The sequence below is a fragment of the Mus caroli genome, chromosome 14, assembly GCF_900094665.2.
Source record: "Mus caroli chromosome 14, CAROLI_EIJ_v1.1, whole genome shotgun sequence".
Taxonomy (NCBI): Eukaryota; Metazoa; Chordata; class Mammalia; order Rodentia; family Muridae; genus Mus; species Mus caroli.
The window spans coordinates 39,333,250-39,348,170 of NC_034583.1; the positions used below are offsets into that span (position 1 = coordinate 39,333,250).

At 44.1% G+C, this 14,921-nt stretch overlaps 1 protein-coding gene and 1 non-coding gene across 6 annotated transcripts in view; both read left to right on the forward strand.

Annotated features, from left to right (window-relative positions):
• Positions 1-14,921, forward strand: part of Fbxo34 (F-box protein 34) — a 62,311-nt gene that overhangs the window by 6,488 nt on the left and 40,902 nt on the right. For 2 of the 5 annotated variants that reach the window (XM_021182315.2, XM_021182314.2), the window contains exon 2: positions 1,627-1,755. The exons of the other annotated variants lie outside the window; for them this stretch is intronic. The gene's annotated coding sequence lies outside the window, so the exon portion shown is untranslated. The remainder of the gene's footprint in view (positions 1-1,626; positions 1,756-14,921) is intronic. 5 annotated transcript variants of the gene reach the window in all.
• On the forward strand, positions 9,713-9,875 carry LOC115029378. The gene has a single exon (XR_003834930.1). It is a non-coding gene; the product is annotated as a U1 spliceosomal RNA (small nuclear RNA).

The window sequence follows — 14,921 nt, forward strand, 5'->3', positions numbered from 1 at the left end:
AATCTTAAAAACAAAAACAAACCCCCTTCGCTTCAAATTAAGATGTAACTTGAGTCCCAGCACTTGGGAGGCAGAGGCAGGCGGATTTCTGAGTTCGAGGCTAGCCTGGTCTACAAAGTGAGTTCCAGGACAGCCAGGGCTACACAGAGAAACCCTGTCTCAAAACAAAAAACAAACAAACAAAAAGATGTAACTTGACACTTTAATGGCATATTTTTCCCTTAAAATCAATAAAAGGGTTTAGAACTTTCAAAACACCAGTCTGATGGCCTCTGAAAGATGAATTATTGTAAAATTTCTTGATTTAAAGAGACTGTATTATGGATGATATCAGTATATATTGTATAAGCTACTAGAAAATCACTTGTTTTTACTGTAGTTACGTGTCTTTGGGAATCTTTATCTTGTGTTGCTTGAAATGTGTTTATTTGTGTGTGGGGTGTGTGGGTATGTGGTTGAAAGCATAGAAAAGGCTAGAGGTCCACAGCGGGTGTTTTCTTGACCATTTTCCAACTTATTTTTAAAGATTTATTTTATGTGTGTATTTTGCTTAAATGTATGTCTGTGTACCGTGTGTGTGCAGTGCCTGTGGATCCCAGTGGATCTGGAGTTAAGTTGTTAGCCCCCATGTAGGGGCTGGGAACTGACCATGGGTTATCTGAACAGAAAGATCTCCCTAATGGCTGAGCTTTCTCTCTGGCTCCATCCATTTTACATTCTGAGACAAGGTCTCATGGTGAACCTGGACTTCACTGATGGATTAGGCACTCTCAGAGCCTCCTGTCTCTGCCCCTCCTAACCGTCCCTACCGCTATTGCTGGGATTACAGGCTTAGTCTGCAGTGCCTGCTTTTTATGGATGTGCTGGGGATATGAATGCAGTTCCTTAGCTTGGGTACAGAACACTTTACCCCGATGAACAGTTTACCATTTTCCCAGCCCTTAAATTTACCTTAGGAAATGAGATTTATCCTGCCCCTAATCTAAGAGACACAGAAGGGGAGTACGTGTTTCTGGAAGATATTATCAGTCTGACATGGTACTCCATGCTTACAATCCCAACATGACAGCCAAGGACTGCATGGACTGCATGGCAGCCTGGACTGCATGGCAAGACCCTGCTTCAGAAAAAGGAAAAAAAAAAGGATATGAAAATTGTTTGGCAAGATACCTCAGTGGGTGCCTTCCATCAAGCCTGACAACCTAAGTTTAAGTCCCAGAACTCACATGTTGGAAGGAGAAAATATGCTTCTACATATTGTCCTCTGACCCACAACCATGCTGTGGCACATAAATGCACATGAAATGAAAATTAATGAATACATAAATAAAAATTGTACACTTTGTTTGGTAAAGATCTTTTCGTGAGTCTGAGTGCTTCCCAGCACTTCTGGCTGGACCGAACTCTCGACTCCAATTTAACTGCTCCGGGTTTTACTTATTCATTTGCTTATTTGCTTGTTCATTAGTTCATCCAAGACAGGGTCTTACTCTGTAGCCCTGGCTGGCCTAGAATTGCAATAATCCATACAATTGCTCAGTTTTCTTAAGACATTTTCCATTGTTATTATGTAACTGTTAGTATAGTTAGCTTGATTTTCTATTTGCTTGATGTGTTTATTTCTAGACTTACTGCTCCTTGTGCTCACCAAGTGTGTGCCTTGCACTTGACTGTCCTGTTGTTCTGTATTCCTGAGATTCTGGTGATGCTATGCCGGAAAGTACAGCCTTGTCTTCAAGAGCATTGACTGCAAAGGTTGGTGGTTGTTGTCTCTGCCGACACGCAGTCCAGAGGGGCCACTGCTTACTAATCATTTCTAAATAGTTGATGGTTTGCTGCAACTTGTCAAGCCTATTAGAAGCACTGGGATGTTTGGCTCTTTTGTTTTATAGTACTGGAGCCTCACAAATGCTAGGTGAACACTCTGAACTACAGTGTTAGCCCAAAATGTACTGTTTGCTACTGATGACCTGAAATGAAGGATGAGGTCTCCTTTTGGGGTGAAATGTATGTTGTTTATAGGTTATTTGTATCTTGAGTGGATCCATGCTTGAGTGAGTGGAGCTCTGTGTCTTAAAGCTGAGTAATTGTCATCCTGGTATTGGTACCAAAAAACAGGGGTTGCTGTTGAGGTAGTTCTCGGTGTGCATAGACTTTGCAAGTCTCCAGTAGTCTTTGGTGTCAGATATCCTAAATTTTTATGTATATTTTTAAAGTAAAGGAACATTATTTATGTAGTATAATCATTACATAGAAATATGTAGGAAACGGAGTCTAAATTATATATCCAAAAGTAGACCCAGTCTTAAACGATCTGAGAATAGTGATCTGATGATGCTCATCTGCAATCCTAACCTGGTGGGGGCTGGAACAGGAGGACTTCGTGTTCAAAGCCAGCATGAGCTAGGTACACAGTAAAACCTTGCATTAAAACAGTAACAGAAAGTATATATACTTAGTGGCTGAGGCAGCAGGATCACTAGGAGTTTTAAGACAGCCTGACTTACATAGTGAGTTTCAGGCTGGCTTAGGCTACCTGTCTTAAAAAGGAAAATGGGGTTGAAACAAAAACTGTTGAAAAGACCACACCCGGGCTGGAGAGATGGCTCAACGGGTTAGAGCACTGGCTGCTCTTCCGGAGGTCCTGAGTTCAAATCCCACGACCACATGGTGACTCACAACCATCCGTAATGGGATCTGACGCGCTAATCCGGGGTGTCTGAAGATAGCGACAGTGTACTTATGTATAATAAATAAATAAATCTTAAAAAAAAAGGAAAGAAAGAAAGGCCGGGCAGTGGTGGCAAATGCCTTTAATCCCAGCACTCGGGAGGCAGAGGCAGGTGGATTTCTGAGTTTGAGGCCAGCCTGGTCTACACAGTGAGTTCCAGGACAGCCATGGCTACACAGAGAAACCCTTTCTTGGGGGGGGGGGGGAAGAGAAAGAAAAGACCACAGCCATGCTCAGTGTGATACGTTTCATTTGTCTGATTTATTTCTATGTTTAATCAATCTGCAGGCTTTGCAGATATCCCTAATTCTACAGGAGCTCTGTTCTGCCCCTTCCACCCTAAAGTCTTTATATGACTTCTTTGGTTTATGGGACCTTTTATTTTCTTTTTTAAAATTAAAAAAAAAAGATTTATTCATTTTATGTATATGAGTATATATGAGTACACTGTATACACGGTAGCTGTACTGATGGTTGTGAGCCATCACATGATTGCTGGGAATTAAATTCAGGACCGCTGCTCGCTCCAGTCGACCCCACTCGCTTCGGCCTAAAGATTTCTTTTTTATTATATCTAATACACTGTAGCTGACTTTAGACACACCAGAAGAGGGTGGTTGTGAGCCACCATGTGGTTGCTGGGATTTGAACTCAGCAGTCAGTGCTCTTAACCACTGAGCCATCTCTCCAGCCCTTTTTTAAACTTTTTAATCTTATGTATATGAGTGTTTTGCCTGACTGTATGTTTTTGCAACATGTGCATGCATTGCCCACAGAAACCAGAAGAGGACGTTGGTCAGATTTGAGTTACCTACAGTTGTTAGTTGCTATGTAGGTGCTAGGATTTGGATCCTGGGTCACCTGGAAAAGCACCAGGTGTTCTTAACTGCCGAGCCATCTCTTCAGGCCCATCTTGGCTGTTTAGCTGTACGAGGTTGTTTTGTTTGTCTCGATTGAGAGCAGGTGGTGAGAGATGGGCTGCATCGTATAGCATCCGGCCTGTGCTCTGGCCTCCCTCTCATCACGGGAGCTGGCTTGGCACTGCTCTCCACTCCCTTACCCTCCCCATGGCTGCCATTCTCTTTATCTAGTGTGTGGCCCCCACAGGCCCAGTCAGTCACCAAGGAGTAGGAGGCGTGGCCTTGTTGGAGGAAGTGTGTCACTACAGCTGGGCTTTGAGGTTTCAGAAACTAAAGCCAGGCCTGGGGGCTTCCTTTCTTCCTACTGCCTGTGGATCTGGATGTAGAACTCTCGGCTCCTTCTCCAGTACCATGTCTGCCTGCACACTGCCACACCATGATGATAGAGGACTAAACCTCTGAAATCGTAAGCCAGCCCCAATTAAATGCTTTTTTTTAAAAAAGTTGTCACCCGGCAGTGGTGCTGCATGCCTTTAATCCCGACACTTGGGAGGCAGAGGCAGGCAGATTTCTGAGTTCGAGGCCAGCCTGGTCTCAAGAGTGAGTTCTAGGACAGCCAGGGCTACACATAGAAACCCTGTCTCTGTGTATGTGTGTGGGTGGGGGAACACACAACTAAAAAAAAGAGTTGTCCTGGTCATGGTGTTCACAGCAATAGAACACTGGCTATGACATAGTGGTTCTTAGGGTAATTAACTCCATGCAGGATTATCTAAAGCTATGATTTTTGAAAAAACAGTTTTTTGGCTAGGCCCTGTGCTTACATGGTTGAATCTGCCAGCCATGCATTTTCTCCTCCTGTCTGTCGGGTGCCTGTTCCCCTCAGTAGAAACAGCAGACTTGCTTGTGTCTTGTCTGTTCTTTCAGCATACATTCTGTTCTCCTGCCTTAAACATTTTAGCCTTCATCCTCTCTCTCCCCACCATTAACCTATGTTTTATTTCCATTTCTTTTTTGTTGGCTCCTGGGAGTGTGCTGCCTGTCAGCAGCAGGGGCTGGCTGGCTGGGCCTCAGTGTGGCTTGTAGGCCTTTTGTAAGGGGTAGGTGCTGTGGCCGCACACAAAATGCTGAGTCAACACTTTCAAAGTCTGGGGCTTACTGTGTCAGAGGACACCTCTCTTGTCTTTCTCCTAACACTTTTCTGTAAGAAGAAAGGAGATAAGTAAATAAGGGGCTGGAGAGATTGCGTTGTGATTAAAAGCACTTGTTGCTCTTTCAGAAGACCTGTGTTCAATTTCCAGCACCCATGTGGTAGTTCTATAAACCCAGTTCCAGAGGTTCTAGTAGACATGTGTGTGATACACATACATACAGTCAGGCAAAACATAAAATGAAAATAAACCAAAAAATTTTAAAGAAATATATGGTACTTTGCTCTTCTCTTTCTCTCTCTCAACATTTTTGTCAATTTTTACACAAAGCATTTGTGAGATAGGAAGCCTGACCAGTGGGTTAAAGCCAAACATTTCTGATGCAGGAGCTTGGGAGCACGGAGGCCTGGGGTAGTGTTTGTAATGCCTGCTCTTCCCTGTCTGCTAGTGAAGGCGTGACCCATGACCACACAGGCACAGATGGCTCAGAACGTGCGCTCTTGTCTGTACTCAGGTAGCAAGTGCTGTGGTGGTGAGAAGAGGCATCTAGTGTGTCCATCTGTCCCCCCCACCCTCACCTTTCAGGTTGTGTAGGCTCGTTCTCTTCCAGTGTGGTCCAAGTCCTCAGTGACCTGTCTGGATCTTCAGGTGGACTCACTCCAGGCAGCGTGGGTCAAAGAGCAAAGGCTGCATGCTAACTTTTTTTAACAGGAAGGTTTCTAGACGTTGCCACCCACAGTGGTCTTCTTAGGTAGAATGTTATGGTCACATCAGGAGAAAGGGAGGCTAGGAAATGTAGGCGTTACCACTTTCCTCTGTTGCAAACAGTCCCTTGCTTCTGTGCTGTGTTGTGGACGATCCCTAGACGTTGAGCTGCTCAGTCAGTAGCAGCAGCTGGAAAGCACACCTGCCTTTTCTCGTCGTCACCGTTTTTATATTTGCCATTCCCATAAGTATGAAAGAATAATGGCCACGGCCAGGTAGACAAGTAATTCCATCCTAATGCCCCAGTGAATTGACAGTGCGTTGAAAATGCAGACTGTACATCAAGCTAATGTCGGATGATACAGAAAGCACATTCACATTGTACTTAGTTCAGTCCTAACAGGAAGCTAATGGTTGATATAAAGCAGATTAGATACCTCACAGTGATCTGATAGGAAGATAGGAAGTAATAGTTTCCAAGAGTCATTACCTTAATTGTAAAGTCAAGTAAGCTTAGTGTGTCAGTGTGCCTGCAGTTCCAGCTGCAGGGGAGGCTGAGAGGAAGGGGATCGACCACTAGACTCTAGGAGCTTGAGACCCTGGGTCAGAGAAAATAAAAACTGGGTGAGGGCGTCAGGTTCACTTAGCTTTATTGTCTATTTTCACTTCCTGTATTGTCTATTTTCCTCATGTACACTCTGCACCTGTAGAAACATGTATTCACAGGCCACCTGCTTTAGCATCCCAGGGGCTGTGATTTCTCATTCTTTTAGCCTGAAGAGGAAAATTGGAGCGATAAACACATGTTTGGTTTGGTTTTCTTTTACATAAATATGCATATTTTTGTATAATGATATTTGTTGTGATTCTCTAAATTTTGCTTTTACTCTCCAGTTCAGATGGGTTTAGAGATGATAAAATGCTAAAGCTCCTTAGTGGACCACTGAGGTTTTCAAGTGCATTTCAGGTACATTGCTCTGCTGGGTGTTGTAGGGTATGCCTATAATTTTTGCACTCAGGTGGATGAGGCAAAAAAATTGTAATTTGGGGCCAGTTTGGTTCTTTATTTTTTTCGAGACAGGGTTTCTCTGTGTAGCCCTGGCTGTCCTGTAACTAACTCTGTAGACCAGGCTGCCCTCGAACTCACTGAGATCCACCTGCCTCAACCTCCCAAGAGCTGGGATTAAAGGAGTGTGCCACAACTGCTTGGTGGTGGTGGTAGGTTTGTTTGTTTGGTTGGTTGGTTTGGGTTGGGTTTTATGGGACTGGGGAGATGGCTCAGCGGTTAAGTGTATTGACTGTTCTTCCAGAGGACCCGGGTTCAATTCCCAGCAGCCACATGGCAACTCAGAACTGTCTGTGACTCAATTTCTAGTGGATCCAGCGCCCTCACACAGACATATGTAGGCCAGACACCAAGTGTGTGTGTGTGTGTGTGTGTGTGTGTGTATTGTCCATATGCTTTTCCAGCACATACTTTTTAGGGAAACTGGAGGTAGAAGCTACTGGGAGCATCTGATGGTCACTGGTAACACCCACCACGACCTAACTGACCAGAGCAGCAAGCACCTGCACTGTGGTGTGTGGGTGCTTCTGTGTCTAGATTGCTGTCCTTAGGCAGATCTAACTGTTTTACACTCTTTTCTCATACGTCACCTCAGGAAAGGCTGTGCTGACCACACTATGTAAGTTGCTACTGTTGATTTTCCTTTGAGCTTCCTAGCTCTCTTGTGCTTCACCTCCCTAACATCAGTCAGTTGGAGGCAAAGGTTACAGTGTGTATCACAAGTGGAAGTAAAGGGAGGATGGGGTAGATCTGTGATCCATTTTCTTCTCAGCAGTTAGCCAAGAGTGCTGAGTGCTAGAACTGACGATGTGGACCCACTGTGCCCAGCCTAGAGTGTATTGCTACTTAATGTGTGTCTGCTGCTTATTGTCCTTCTCACACTCAGTGTGGCAGGCCATGAGACCTTCTGCCTGTTTGTCGTCTACATTTTGAGTACTTGATAAATGCTTAAAAGATACTTGTAATGTGACCAAAGGTAGGAAAAAAAAATAGCTAAAAAATATATTTGTGCTCCAAAGTATTTTCGTTAATTAAAAACTAGTTTAGGAGCTTAGTTCTTTAATGATAGCAAGGCACCGAGGGTGTGCTAGCTTGAGACTCTGTATTCTTTCCCTGTCACTTTGCATCACTGAGTCCTGAAGCCAGGGCATTGCACATTTCTGGGCAAGTGTCCTACCACTGAGCTACATCCCCAGCTAAGACTGTTCATTCTGTTGGCAGAAAAGGTACTGAGCCTTTTTTGTGGTTGTTTCTGTGTTTGTTTGGGATGGCTTTTTTTTCCCTCTGTGAAAAATAGCCCTGGCTGTCCTGAATTTGATTTGTAGACCAGGGTGGCCTCAGACTTACACAGATCTGCCTGCATCTGCAAGTGCTGGGATCCAAGGCATGCACCACCATTCCTAGCATGACAGAATTTTAGCTTGATGGCTCAGTTCAGATTCTAAGCATTCTCACATAAAAAGCTAGGCCCTGCAATATGCTTTAATCCCAGCATTAGGGAGGCAGGTAGAGCTGGCTGCCTAGGCAGCCTAGCTGAATCAGTGAGGTTCAGTGAGAGACTCTGGTCTCAAAAAGAAAAAGAAAAGAAAAAAGAGAGACTTCTGGCCTCCAGCCATGTTTATATGTGTACATGTACCATACACACACACACATACACATGCACATATACATTACAGTTTGCCGTGTGGCCAGTGTGGCATCTTTTCAGCTTAACAGGGGCTAGTGAAGGAAACTTCCCTAGGTTTCAGTTGTCCCAGAGCGCGCACGTGAGCGAGCGCCTCCTACTGGAGCCCTCCAGGCTTAAACAGCAGGCTATGGCAATGTGAGCAGTTTGCTGTAGTCATTCTGACTGCAGAGTTGTGCTGTAAGTCTGAAGTGCCCACAGGCCTCGCCTGTTGCAGGCTTCCCCTAGTGCAGCAGTGCTCACTTGGCCTTGCTCAGGCTGGGCTGTTCTCTGTCTCTAAGCTCTGTCCTTAGCTTTTTAAACCTCAGATTGTGAAACAGGATTTTGATAGTTACTGAGGTGGCTTTCTGTTGTCACGTTTATTTAATCTCAGTTGGGGGTTCCTACCCCACCTTTGATCATTCATTTCTCAGATAAAAGACATACAACTTTTATACTTACAGCAAGCCTTTAGTGCACTAGAGCTGGGCAGCTATCTACCCTCTAACCCTGTGTTATGACTTGCTGTGTTCTGTCTGGCAGCTCTTCAGTTGGCCAGCCCTCACTCCCATGTTTCCATGATTCCCACTTCACTGTTGTCCTCTATCCATCTTTCTCTCCTTCCTCATAGTTCTCCTCTGAGGAACCCAACCTCTGCCTATATCTCTTTTGCTCAGCTATAGGCTGTATGCATCTTTATTTACCAATCAGGGATAACTTGGGCAAGGTTACATAGCATGAATTGTGTATGTGCAGATTCTCTGGGGGGAGTCCCTGGGGACAGTCAGACCTTGGGGGTCAGTATTTAGCATTATAATTAATAGCAAAAGACCAAACCTCAACAGCTTTCAATTTAGGATCCTCCTGCCTCAGCCTCCAAAATAACTGTGCTTACAGATCGGTTGGTACCTCCAGGCTTGTAGTATCTCATTGTGGTTATAATTTTCATTTCTCTGATGGCTAATGTGAGTGACCATCTCTTCATGTTTGTTAGTATGTCTTGTTTGGAGAAGTGTCTCTTTAACCCGAAGTTGTTGAGGATGGACCTCAGGGCCCAGTGCATGCGTCTGCCCTGTTCCTTGTTTGGGATGATGTTTGTCTTCACTTGTTCTCACTCAGGCTAAGGCCTAGAACACTTATTTCTTCTCTGTCATCATTGCTGTCATGAGGTAACTGAGACTAGGTAACATTTATTTATACTTTTGATCTCATGTAGCCCAGGCTGGCCTTGAACTCACTGTGACGAGAAGAATGACATTGAACTTCTAGTCTTCTTACTTCTTCACAACTGCTGGGGTAAAGGTGTGATACTGGCCGGGCGTGGTGGCTCACGCCTTTAATCCTAACACTTGGGAGGCAGAGGCAGGCAGATTTCTGAGTTCGAGGTCAGCCTGGTCTACAGAGTGAGTTCCAGGACAGCCAGGGCTATACAGAGAAACCCTGTCTCGNAAAAACCAAAAAAAAAAAAGGTGTGATCCTACCTCTGGTTTGGTGTGGTGCTGGGGATCAGACTGAGGGCTTTGAGAATAGAAAGCCGTGCTTGCCTGGCAGGGGGGATGCCCTGATGACAGTGGTGCTCTTCCCGGGTGCTGCTTGTCCATTGTACTCCAGTTGTGCTAACCCCTGTGGTTTTCCAAAGTGTGGGAAACTGGGCTGCATAATTTGCGGTAGTGGGGAATTGATTTTGTGCTCTCCCCTGAAAGGCGGAAAAAAAAAAAGAGCGATAGGCAAGCACTCTGCCAACTTAATTATAAGCACCTAGCACCTTTGTTTCCAACAGTCCTAACTAAGTAGCCCAGGCAAGCCTTGAACTCCTGACTTCCTGGCTCTACCTTCTGAGTGCTGGGATTTGAAATCTGTACACCAGGTTCAGCTCTAAGACTTGAGAAGTGTTTATTTTTCTGAGAGTTCTGGAGGTTCAAAGCATAATTCTGGACTTGGCTTAGCTCTGGTGAAGACCACCTGACAGATGACTTTACAATAGTAGGAAGGTTTGGGAGGGAGAGATTTGTTTTGGAGACAGGAATAGGTTGGGCTTGCTTTGTTTCCACAAATAACTAGAGAACTGTCTTGATGTTCCAGAGGCAAAGCCACCCAGGAGCACCTCTTCATAGTCCATGTCACTTTCCAAGGTGCTAGAGTAGGATCACATTTGCAACAGTGGGGGCCCATAGTCAAAGCCTGTCCAATCCAGATAGTAAAAAGAGAAAGGCAGACTTGAAGGAGATACCAAGATAACAAGTCTGAGAACTTAGACTTCCTACAAAATGGAGAATGGTTAAACACCCATTTGAACACATTTTCTAGTTTTAAAGGTAGGCACTGAAATATGAATTTTGCCAGGAGTTGATTATAACTTAATGATGGGACTTTACACATGAATATTATCATTGTCTCTCTTAGTCAGCAGAACTTGGTCTCTGGGTTTATATGGCTGGGTTCTGTGGCTGCTGTGTGTTCTAATGTGTGCACTCTCAGACTCGAAGGCTTTGTCACTCTTGGCTCAGGTTAGGAATTTATGAGACTGTTGAAAAGTCCCATGTTTACAGGGTTCTGTGCTCCCTTCTAAGAAACTAAGCCATCACCCCACTTTTAGGCCACTGGGTGTTACCTCCAGTCAGTACCAAGAGAGAGCTTTCTAATTATTCTCACTGGTAAAGAACATGCATTTCCTAGCATGTTATCACTCTTTGTTCTGCAGTGCTAAATTTTATATCAGAGTAGACTTTGAAAAGTTTCGCCTTTAGCCTTTAACTACTATAACTTTCAAAAATGATGTGTAGCATGTAGCTTTTGCCACCCCGCCTAAGCTCCGGGAACAGGCTGCACTACCAGCCCCTTCCCAGAGAACATTGAATTTGAGGATGAAAAACACAGACACACTCACACAGTTGATCAATTTCAACTTGCCTTCTTGGCTCAACTGCTGGGTGCCTCCGATTTGCCTCAGCTAGCATGCCTTTCCCAGTGCTCCCAGCTCAGCACCCCAACCTCCCACCTGGAGAAGCAGCCTGTGGCCGCTCCACTGAGATCTCACATGGCTGCTTGGCCTCTTCTCTCTCTGAAGTGTGGAGAATTCCCCTTTCTTTTTTTCCTTTTCTCTCCTGCATCTGCCAGCTTGCCTGCGGGACCCAGAGAACCTGCCTATTCCTTCTGCCCAGCAATTGGCCAGTGACATCTTTACTGATAGATCAAGAACCAATTGGGGAATAGGACCTTAGCATCAGGCTCACCCCTGCAGTGATGTAGGGTTTGTCACACAAATCTGCATCCTTAATCTTTGGAGGAGGAGAATTCTCGTGTTGATAAATAATCTCATGGGTCAGGTGCCTGCCTGAGACTCAAATAGAGGGGCAGGGGCATTGCTAGGATGGATGGAGGTGATCAGTAGACTGGTAGTATAAAGTAATAATGAGTGTGTTAGCCAAGCTAAGGCAGGTGTACTGCTGGGCTTTAAACATGGAGTCATTAGAGGAATTGAGGATTCTAGATTAAGCTAAGTCATAGAGAAATAGATGCCCTCATTTAACATATACACATGTATATTTCAAAATGCACAATTTAAAGACCTTGAAACATCTTTTAAAAAGAACATTGTGTTAAACTTAGAATTCTGTATAAGAAAAGTATACAAGTGATTTTTCTGCTGAAAGAATGTTTAGATTTATTGCTTAGTTATTGTGACATATGGCTCAAGTTAGTAAATACCTCAATTCTAATGGAACTGGCTCCAGTTATGCTTATAGTTGTAGTGTTTGCTATGGGTTCCATTCTACCAGTAAAAACTAAAAAGCTGCTGTGCATTTGAGTGTTGCACTTTCAAGCTGTCAGTAGTGGGAGCATTGGTCCTCCAGGGCCCAGTGCTGTATGTTCAGTAGTGGGAGCATTGGTCCTCCAGTGCAGTGGCACAATTATTGTCACTCTAATCTGTGAAAATACTTCTAAGACTATTTGGACTGTCTAATTAAACATAAGTGTTTTTTGAGCCATAGAAGTCAACTGCAAACCAGCCACAAAACTCCCACAAAATATGCAAGCCACAACTTCCATGGTTTGTAAAGAATAGCAGTTTCTGTACTTGAGAGTGTGTGTGTGGCAGGGGTTGGTTGAAGTGGTTGTCTTTTGTGTGCTGTGCTCTGTCAGTTAAGCTAGTTTTTAGACCATTAAGTTGGTCTTAAATGTGTAGAATACTGATTTTTTAAAGTTACTTATTTTGTTATTCTAAGATTACTTATTTCCAAGCCTGGTGTGGTGGTTCACACATGTACTCCCAGAACCTGGGCGGATTCATCAAGAGGATTTAGGCCAGCCTGTTATACGGATGAGTGACAGGCTGACTTGGGGCACAGTGAGACCCTGACTGAAAACTCCTAAAACAAAAACTCCCACTCACCTGTAATGTATAATTAAGAAGAGCTTTGTTATGTGTATTTTGGCAAACGACGGAACTTGATTTGTTTTTACTCTCCTTCTCCCCCTCCACCCAGTCTTCTTTTCACATGGTCAGTCTCAAGACCACTCACTGGATTCTCAGGTCCTTTCTGTCTCTACCTCCCAATCACAAGCAATAGCTTTAAATTATACAACAGGCCAGTGCATGGTAAGATGCACTCATCTGGAGGGCAACCTGATCTTGGGGTTCAGGATTTAGCATTTGTATCCATAGCAACACACCAACTCTCGTAATGACTGTTTGCCTTCAATGTGTGTGCATTGAGTGACTGGTGACTATGCAGGACAAAAGAGGGCATCAGATCCCCTGGAACCAATGGCAGTATGTGAGCTGCATGTGGGTGCTGGGGACTGAAACTGGAAGAGCAGCCAGTGCTCATTACCCAGGGTCATCTCTCTAGCCCGTAGGGTTGAGTTACGTGAACAGCATAAAACACTCTTGCCTAAAGCTGCAGACCATCTGACAGAGAGAGGGAAGGTAGAACGGCAGCACCTGAGTGTCTGAAAGGCGCTGCTTGAGCTGCTTCTGCACGCATCCTTGTGAAAAGTAGATCTCACAGTAGCATCCAATACATGGAATGTCAGTTTCCAAATGACAGAAGGAAGTAATAGATGATCTTTCAACTCTTTGTGTTTAGAAACAGGACTTACGGCTTTGAAAAAGGAAGCCTTTCTCTGATACTGCTTTTCAAGTAGTAAAATGTTTACTGTGTAAAGGAGAAAGCACACTTTGTCTGCAGAGGGTCAGTTTTTCTTCTATCATTAGCTAATTCCAGGATTGTTACATGTGATCTCCCCCGTCGTTTGGCTACAGCCTTTGCTCTCATGAAAGGAAGGCTGATTATAATTAATCAGGACTGCGGAGTTTGTGCTGTGGCACCCCGTGACGGTGCCCCTCATAACAACTGCCACTGTCTTTACAGTGTGTAGTTACTACCACAAATAACAGGGCACAGCAGGAGCTCTGCTCCCAGTGTTTAATAAAATCTGCTCTGCACCTCTGGTGTGTTCCTGAACGACCGGCCTTCTGTAGTTTCTGTAGAGTTCCTGTCAACTAAAATGTGTTTATGCCATCGCTCAAACTGTATTGTGTACAATACTTCTAACCATGTTGGCTTTTTTTTTTTTTTTTTTTTTGGTCTTACCGAGCTACCCTGGCTGGTTTTTCTCTCTCTGAATTCTTTTCATAGTGATAAGCAAAGCAAATGTGTGGAAAGTTAAATGGCCTTACTCAAGTGACTTTAATTGTGTGTTTAAATACTTAAGCACTGAATAATTGTGTGTGACCCTTGTCCTTCAAATGTTTGTTTCCTTTTTTTCGGTTTGAATTTAACCCCTTTGTGTGATACTCACTCTTTGAGTTTATTGTTGTTTGTTTTGTTTGAGACAGTTTTTCTGTGTATCTCTTAGTTACTTTTCTATTGCTATGAAGAGACTCGAAGACCAAGGCAACTTATAAGAACATTTAATTGGAGGCTTGCTTACAGTTTCAGAGGGTGGATCCATGACCACTAGGCCAGGAGCATGGTAGCAAGCAGGAAGGCCTGGTGCTCGTAGAGAGCTTATTTATGCTCAGGCAGCAGGCAGAGAGAGACAGGGCCAGCTCTGGGCTTTTGTGTAGACCAGGTTGGCCTTAAGCCTGTGGAGATAGATATTCTTGCCTTTGCTAAGCTAGAATTCCTGGCATGTGGCATGGCCCCTGACACTCTATATTATCTAATAAATGATGTAGAGAAACAACGTAAACATCTACGGTGTGGAACTCAGCAAATCTTCCTTATTGCTTCAGAAGGTTACCTCATGCTTACTGGCCCATTTAGGAGAGAGTCCTTCATGGTACCCTTGTGTGGCTATTAGCATTTATTCCCATTTTACTGACTGATGGATGGAGAATCAGAGAAAACAGGTATTTTGCTTAGAGTTGCAGGCACATAAAGCCAGCTCATTCTTATATTCATTTATTTCATCAAATTACCTTTATGTGTTCTGTTCATGGGTTTTTGTTGTCTGAGGGTGAGAGGCAGTGCTTTGCTACTGAGATGCTAAGCCCCGGCCCCTCCCCCTTCTTACACCTTTACTTTAAGGGACTCACTTCTAGGGTCAGTTTGTCCTTTGGGAAATCCACTGGATGACAAAGTGTTGAATATATGAAGTAAATCAGAATTTGATGACTTGGTACACATAAAGAGTAACACCTTTGGTTTCTCAGGGAACACACTGTAATAACCCTAGTTTGAGAATGTAGCATAGGGGTGTAGTGGTTTCTCAGGGAACACACTGTAGTAACCCTGGT